General features: G+C 38.4%; 1 protein-coding gene across 1 annotated transcript in view; it reads left to right on the top strand.

The window, feature by feature from the left end:
- The first annotated feature begins 2,546 nt into the window (after positions 1-2,546).
- Positions 2,547-7,489, top strand: part of LOC141166313 (proto-oncogene Mas-like) — a 45,467-nt gene continuing 40,524 nt past the window's right edge. Inside the window, exon 1 of the mRNA XM_073652879.1 lies at positions 2,547-2,763. The gene's annotated coding sequence lies outside the window, so the exon portion shown is untranslated. The remainder of the gene's footprint in view (positions 2,764-7,489) is intronic.

Raw genomic sequence — 7,489 nt, 5'->3', positions numbered from 1 at the left:
TTTTCCTGCCAGGGACATGTGGAAATGAAGCGTTCTTCACTTGCATTTCCGCATGCGGGTGTCAAGCGCTTTCCAAGCGATTTTAGCATCACTTGGAAAGTGCTTGACAACTCGGTCACACTATATAAATCCATGCAAACAGCATGGATTTATATAGTGTGACCAGAGAGAATGTCAAAAAATAAAAAATAAACCTATACTTACCTTCCGATGGCCCCTGCAGTCTTGCTGCGCTCCTGTGCTGGCTGCCGGCAGATCGCAGTACGCTGTACTGAAGGACCTCCCATCACATGACTGTGACGTCACCGCAGGTCCTTCAGTCCTGCGCGATCTGTAGGCAAGCACAGGGAAGGAGTCCGGGGGCCGTCGGAAGGTGAATATAATCTTTATTTTTTATTTTATTCTTTTTTTTACAGCTTTTAATGGTACCCGGGTCAGGAGGAGAGTGTCACGCTGTCTCTGTATACTGGAGGTAGGGGGCCTAAGCTGACCCTAAGCTGGGGCCCTGACTAATCCCTCAACCTGGAGGTACTGTTAAAGGTACAGAGGTCCAGGCCGCCAGCGTAACCCCTACCTCCTGAGGATCCCTGCACCTAAGTAATCTAGTCCTGAAAAGGACCCCGATCACAACAAAAGAGGACAAGTAATAATATGCCCACACACAGTACTTAGACGAACGAGACAGTACAAGGGAAAAACCAAAACCACCTTGCATACAAAAACTACACAACTACAACAGAGGGAACACCAACGGGAAAGGAGATAAATGATAAAGCGAGGAAGGGAAAAAACACTCCAAATACACTTATCTCAGAAACTCCAAATACCACGATCCGCTCTGTAAGTCTGTATGAAATGCTTTCACCGACACTTCCCAAACAGACCAGCAGGCATTTGAAGGAGACTCACTACAGCAGCATTGATTGCAGCTGGGCGAGGCTGGACCTCGTCTAGCACAGAGAGAGAGAGAATTAACTCCCTCACTGCCAAAAACACAAAGCACCAAAAAGTCAGCTGCGAGAAGTCAGGCTGTGTAATCGTGACGATCTTCGTGGCGACACACCCGTGACAGAGAGTCTCCTGTCCTCCACACCCGGGTACCATCCGCACATTAGAACGCGCCAATTACGCAAGTACAGATGCAGTCTTGCGGAATTGGCGCGTTCTAATGCAAGTCAATGGCGGCGAAAATGCAGCACTTCCGCAAAATAATTGGTAGTGCTGCGTTTTTTTCCGCAATGATAATCCGCAGCAAAAATTTCCGCAGCATGTGCACAGCACATGCGGATTATCATTGGGGGACATGGCAGGCCTTCTACCATGCATTTTTTAAGCGTTTCTGCAGCGTTTTGGCCGCTGCAGAAACGCTTAAAAAACGCATCGTGGGCACACAGCCTAACTGAAATTTTGCTTGGTCTTCCATACCTTATCTTGACCTCCACTGTTCCTATTAACTGCCATTTCTTAATTACACTTCGAACTGGGGAAAGGGCAACTTGAAAACGCTTTGCTATCTTCTTGTAGCCTTCTCCTGCTTTGTGGGCCTCCACCATTTGTATTTTCAGAGTGCCATACAGCTGCTTAGAAGAACCCATGGCTGCATTTTTTTGGCTCAAGGTTAGAGGAGGCTGAGTTTTTATAAAACTGGGAAATTTGCATCACCTGGCCTTTCCTAACGACGATAGTGAACAAGCTATAACCCTAACAGGCTAATTAAGGTTTGAATATCTTGGTCAAAGTTATCTGAGCACACAAATCACCAAGATGCCCAAACTTTTGCATCGGCGCATTTTCCTTTTTGTAATTTTTAAAATGTAAAGAATGACAATATTTTTTTTTTGCCTAAAATACAAAGAAAATGTGTCATCTTTAATTTTAGGCCTTTTGGAAATCATTACATCTTCAACTAGCTTAACTGTTCACAATAACAGTAATTTTGACAAGGGGTGCCCAAACTTTTACATGCCACTGTATGTACTAATTGTTGCACTCTACAAAGGATATGAATAGACAGTTAAAGGGAACCTGTCATGTTATACATGCAGTCTGATCTGTGGATGGTATAGAGAAGGAGAAGCTGAGCAGAGTGATATATAAATTTGTGAGAAAAAAAATTCAGAATGACTTGTAATTTATTCATTAAGATCCCTGGTGTTTGTATATATACAAGTCCAGTGGGTGATCTAACTCAGTGATTGACAGTTATATCTACACGCACAGTCATATAAGGACCGCCCATTGGACTCCTATGCATATAAACACCAGGGATTTCAATTAATAAAATGAAAGTTTTACTGAAACTTTTCCCACAAAAATGTATGAGTTTGACCAGCTCATTCTGCTCTATAACATCCTGCCTGCATATCAGATACTATTTTCAACATGACAGGGTTCTTTTAACTTAATGTTCCAGAATTAGATTGAAATGAAATCAAGTTGAAACATGACGCTCTAGTCCTCCTCTGTATACACAGGAAGGAGTTTTTCATACGTGTGATGTCATTATAGTTGCGGGTTGTGCAATACCTGAATTGTATTAACTGTATTAATTTAGTTTTTGTAAGAGTGGGTGTGAGATAACCTTCCCGACCGGCTGCTGTGTACACACTAGTAACTAAAAGCCCTGATTTAGACAGCAGGTAGCAGTAAGGAGAGAATATTTATGGCTTGACTGTGCCTCCTTTCACCTGGAGACTTAAGCAATAAATTCCAGATTTACTGTATAAACCATAAGACGTCTACAACTGGATTAACATCAATACGGTAAGTATTTCATATAGCAAAATTCCCTATATATTCTAAATTATAGTGAAGATTTATGTTTTCTATACAAAAATAGCTGATATTGTTAAGTACAAGTTTACAGTTCTTTAATATAAGAAATCCCATAAAGAGTGTGAATATATCTACTAGCTTTTACACCACGCATTACATTATTTCTGCCTACAATTTTATATTCCCTAAATTATTCCAACATTCTGTATGTTATTAGATCTTACGAAGACAAGTAAGAGAATGTAGACAGGAGATGTAGAAAGAAGCGGAAAGTAAAAATATTAGGATGTTGTGAGAGTTTATGACTTTTTTTTCTACTTTTTGTATATAACAAAGTTTAGAATTTTTTTTCTGGTCTCTAAATTGTTGCCAAAGAGAATTCATGGGTATCACAGTGGCATGCATCAGTTTTTCTTAATAAATGTTTTGCTTTATAACTGATCTTTATGGATTGGAAATAAGTTTTCAGGTTTTTCTTTAAATCAAAGTGATAAATTGATTTCATGTGAGCTTTGAATCGTGATAATGAGTTTATTTTTCCCATTACAGTCACTTGTAATTTGTTTGTTCTGTCCTTACTGATGTTCTTGTATCTTGTTAAGCATTTGATAATCATGTGTTAAGAGAAAAATAGATCAGTCAGCAGATTCCATTCATTTTTATGGAACTTAAATTAATGCATCATTCAGTAAGGAGGAAATAAGATGATAGTGTGGACAGAGCCCAACCTGTGATTTGGGGTCCTGTAAATAGAGTCTAGGAGGGAATTTTTCTTTTTATGGAGAATGTAAACCTGCCGTAAGAAAACTTATAGTCCATGCAATGCTTCTTTTGGAATTTAAATGTAAATAGCCACTTAAGACATGAAGACTAGAACACTAACATTTTTTGTCATGATCGTTTTTATCATCGACTTGTGATGCAAAAAATGAAATCAGTTTTTCATTTGCTGTTATCCCCTTCACGAAATAGGACGTAAACTTATGTCATCTGTCGGGTCCCCGAATTTGATGCGGAATACAATGCTAAACTCACACCTTTTCCGCACATGGCAGTTGATTTAATCAGCTGTCATGTGCCGTTACAAATCCCATCATGTGCCTATGCAAATCCCACCCATTGACGCCACCCAGTCACGTGACAGGGGTTGTCAGGACAGCTGGAAGTATGCAGAAGACCCCCGTGCCTGTAATTGTAACTCTCCTGTGAATGCCGGCTTGTGGCTGGCGTTCATTGGAGATTGTGATTTTTTTCTATACATAGTAGTGCTGAAGGCCTGCTAGGTATAGCACAGGAGATCAGATGATTGCAGCTTCAAGTCTCCTAAGGGGACTATTAAATATAGTAAAACAAAACGTTTTTAAAAATATTAAAAAACATTAAAAAAAAAAAATCACACCCCTTATGCACCTTTGAAAATACAACAAATAAAAAAATACACATATTTCGTATCTCTGCATTCAGAAATGTCCGATCTACCGAAATATAAAGCAAACGGCATAACGAAAAAAAAATTGAAACATCACAATTTTTTTTTTTGGGCCATCTCAACATTGCAATAAAATTCAATAAGAGGCAATAAAAACATCACACTTGCCCCAAAATGGCATCAATAAAAATGTCTGCTCAGGATGCAAAAAATAAGCCATCACATAGCCCAAGATCTCAAAAAATGAAAACGCTACGGGTCTCGGAATTTGGCGACAAACACAAAAAGTGTTTTTCATACAAATTTTGGTTTTTTTCAACCACTTAAATAAAAAAGAAACTATACATGTTTGGTATTTTCGTACTCGTACTGACCTGGGGAATCATATTACCAGGTCAGTTTTTTCATATAGTGAGCTTGGTAAATAAAAAAAACGAAAAACAATTGTGGAATTGCACTTTCTTTGCATCTTCATCGCACTTGAAATTTTTTCCCATTTTCCAGTACACTATATGGTAAAATCAATGGTGTCTTTCAACAGTACAACTCATCCAGCAAAAAACAAGCCCTCATATGGCTATATTGATGGAAAAATAAAAAAGTTATGGCTCTGGGAAGAAGGGGAGGGAAAAAACGAAAACGAAAAAATGGAAAATGACCATGGCGTGAAGGGGTTAACCTAATGAAACACCCTAAGACCTCATGTGTTTATGGAGACTGTATGGTTTTTCATTGCATTCTATTTCTCAGTTAAAAACTGAAGACACTGTATGTGCAGTCATTTGATGTATCTTTATGGCACCATATAACAGACTCATTTTGTTCTATTAGAAAAGCTTCTAGGGGACAATATTTTTGCGATACAATAGAGAATGCCCAATTTATTTGTTTGGAGGCTTACAGAGGCAAAAAACAAACAGTAATCTATTGGTGCCATATTATATCTCTGTGCTATTCAGGGGTTAAATGGACCTGTAATATGGTTGTGTGCATGAGCCCCTAAGGGCTTATACTCATATGCGAGAAAAACGGACGAGTGCAATCCAATAAAAAATCTAATTGCACTCTGACCAATGTCCTATGAGTTCCTGCTCATCTGCGACTAATCATAAGGCATGAGACATATATTATATGATTCATCCATCCTAGAAAGTCACATTTTAGGAAACTTATGCGGTCTTTCAAAGTATTCTTGTAGTTTTGCAGCTTTGAAAAGACACAAGTCCATAGAGTTCAACTTATATCGATCTACTCTCTTAGATACTTACTACAAGAGATGGTTTATAGTAATGATGTGTCAATTATTACCTTTTCTTGAATTTGGTTAAAGGGAACCTGTCACCAGAATTAAAGCTATTAATCTGCAGATATAGGGGGCAACCACATCCACGGAACTAACTGACACTCGCTCTGCTTTGGGGCCGGCTGTCAGTCAGTGCCGGGGACGCGGTTACTGCCTCCGGTGACTGAACCTGCGCCGGTGCCGCCCCCTTTACTGAAACCGAACTCTGCCAGGGGAAATAAATCTCCCCTGCAGCATTCGAGTAAGTACACGTGTCGGGCAGGTTAGTAACGCTATTAACCTGCTGATTAATCCCATAACTGCAGGTTAATAGTGTTTTTTTCTGGTAACAGGTTTCATTTAAGTACTTCAGTATCTCACAAGACAAATTGAATACAACATTGAAACATGCTAGAAAATAATAACAGCAGGCTGCATTTCACATCATAAGCACTCGATGGTAACAAAGACTCATGTAGCATTGACATCTCTTGACAGAGTATTTCAAAATCATGTTGCTTTTTTTTTTTTTTTTTTACAATAAAACACATCATACGATATGTTGAGCCAAGAGGAAAGATAAGAAAGCGAACATCTGTATATTGCCTACTCTTGTTTTATTAATGCATTATGAATATTATCAGACCATTCATTTTAACAGTGGGCTAGTTGTTTAGCTTAAAAGAAACTTCAATTATATTGTAGGATTGACTTCCTGTTTAAAGAAAAGCAGTTTAAGGAAAAGGATTCCTGTTTATGCTTTTTTTTATGGCAGTAATGACTGAGATGAGCTACTTACCATGCAGTAATGAAAGGATCATTTGCAACATTCCCTGTTAGAAATGATCAAATCTTTTGAAATTCAAAATGTTTGGTAATTTTTTCTAAAAGAGTTGATTTGCAAATTTACATAATCTGCCACAAATCGCAGGAGCTACCATTGTCCTGAAAAGCTGAACATACTATAATATTATTAGGTGTCCTTGGACTGTATCCAACTCCTTTAACACATAGCCTTAGAAGAAAAAAAATGATAATCTGGTAGTAACTAGCAGCCCATTTAATAATAATGCGCTTTGATAACCTTTTGATGTTAAAATTAAGTAAACTGTCCAAAAATTATTCATAGTTATATAGGTTTAAAAAAGACCCAGGTTCTTCAAGTTTGACCTTCCTCCACCAATTATACATTTTGCCACTAAATTATCTATAACCCTCAATGTTATGCGTACAGTGGGAATCATCCCTTATAGTTATTTGTGACTTAATCATTTGGAAGACCATTTTGTACAGAGCACTGACAGTCTGATGGTGTCTATGCCAGAGGTAACATCATCCTGCTCTGATGGAGACAAGTGATGTGCCATATATTCTGTAATGTCTTCTGATTCTGCAATATGTAAAGTGGTGAATTTAATTGCAAATTGTCCGAATTGATGGGACCCTGCAAATTTCTTAAAATTCAACTCAAATTATTCAATCAACTGTATTCTTTATATTTAAATAAGAAAGCAAATAGTTTAAACAAATGAGATTACCCGGTAAACATGGTATTTAAAACATAGGTTTCGGTTTCTAAACATAAGGTTGAACCATTTCACCAATAAAACCATGGGAACCTACAAGTAAAAGTAGCTCTCTAAATATGTGGCCAAATCTCTCCTGAAGATCGGCATGGACAACCAACCACTTATCGAGGACATCAGTGGAGAAACCAGTTCCAAGGCCTTTCATTCTAAATGAAAAGAAATGTAATGGGTTGTCCATTTACAATAAAAAAGAGAATTGGTCAACAAAGCACTATGTATAGACTTCAGAATAGCACTTGTAAATTGTATAGAGCCCAGCTTACAAGCATGAGCTCCTTGCCAGGGAGAATGGCTACCTCTGATGTGACTGGTAACCTCCGGCTCTGACTCACTGCCGGCTATGCACTGTTGAGCCGGAGGTTAGTCAGTGCAGGGGGGTGGCTACAGCACCCATATCTGCAGATTAATGGTATT

The sequence above is a fragment of the Phyllobates terribilis genome, unplaced genomic scaffold, assembly GCF_046119375.1.
Source record: "Phyllobates terribilis strain yellow unplaced genomic scaffold, ASM4611937v1 Scaffold_11__3_contigs__length_659146591, whole genome shotgun sequence".
Classification (NCBI taxonomy): domain Eukaryota; kingdom Metazoa; phylum Chordata; class Amphibia; order Anura; family Dendrobatidae; genus Phyllobates; species Phyllobates terribilis.
The sequence above is the reverse complement of the archived record's forward strand: the minus strand, read 5'-3'. Positions and strand labels throughout refer to the sequence as shown.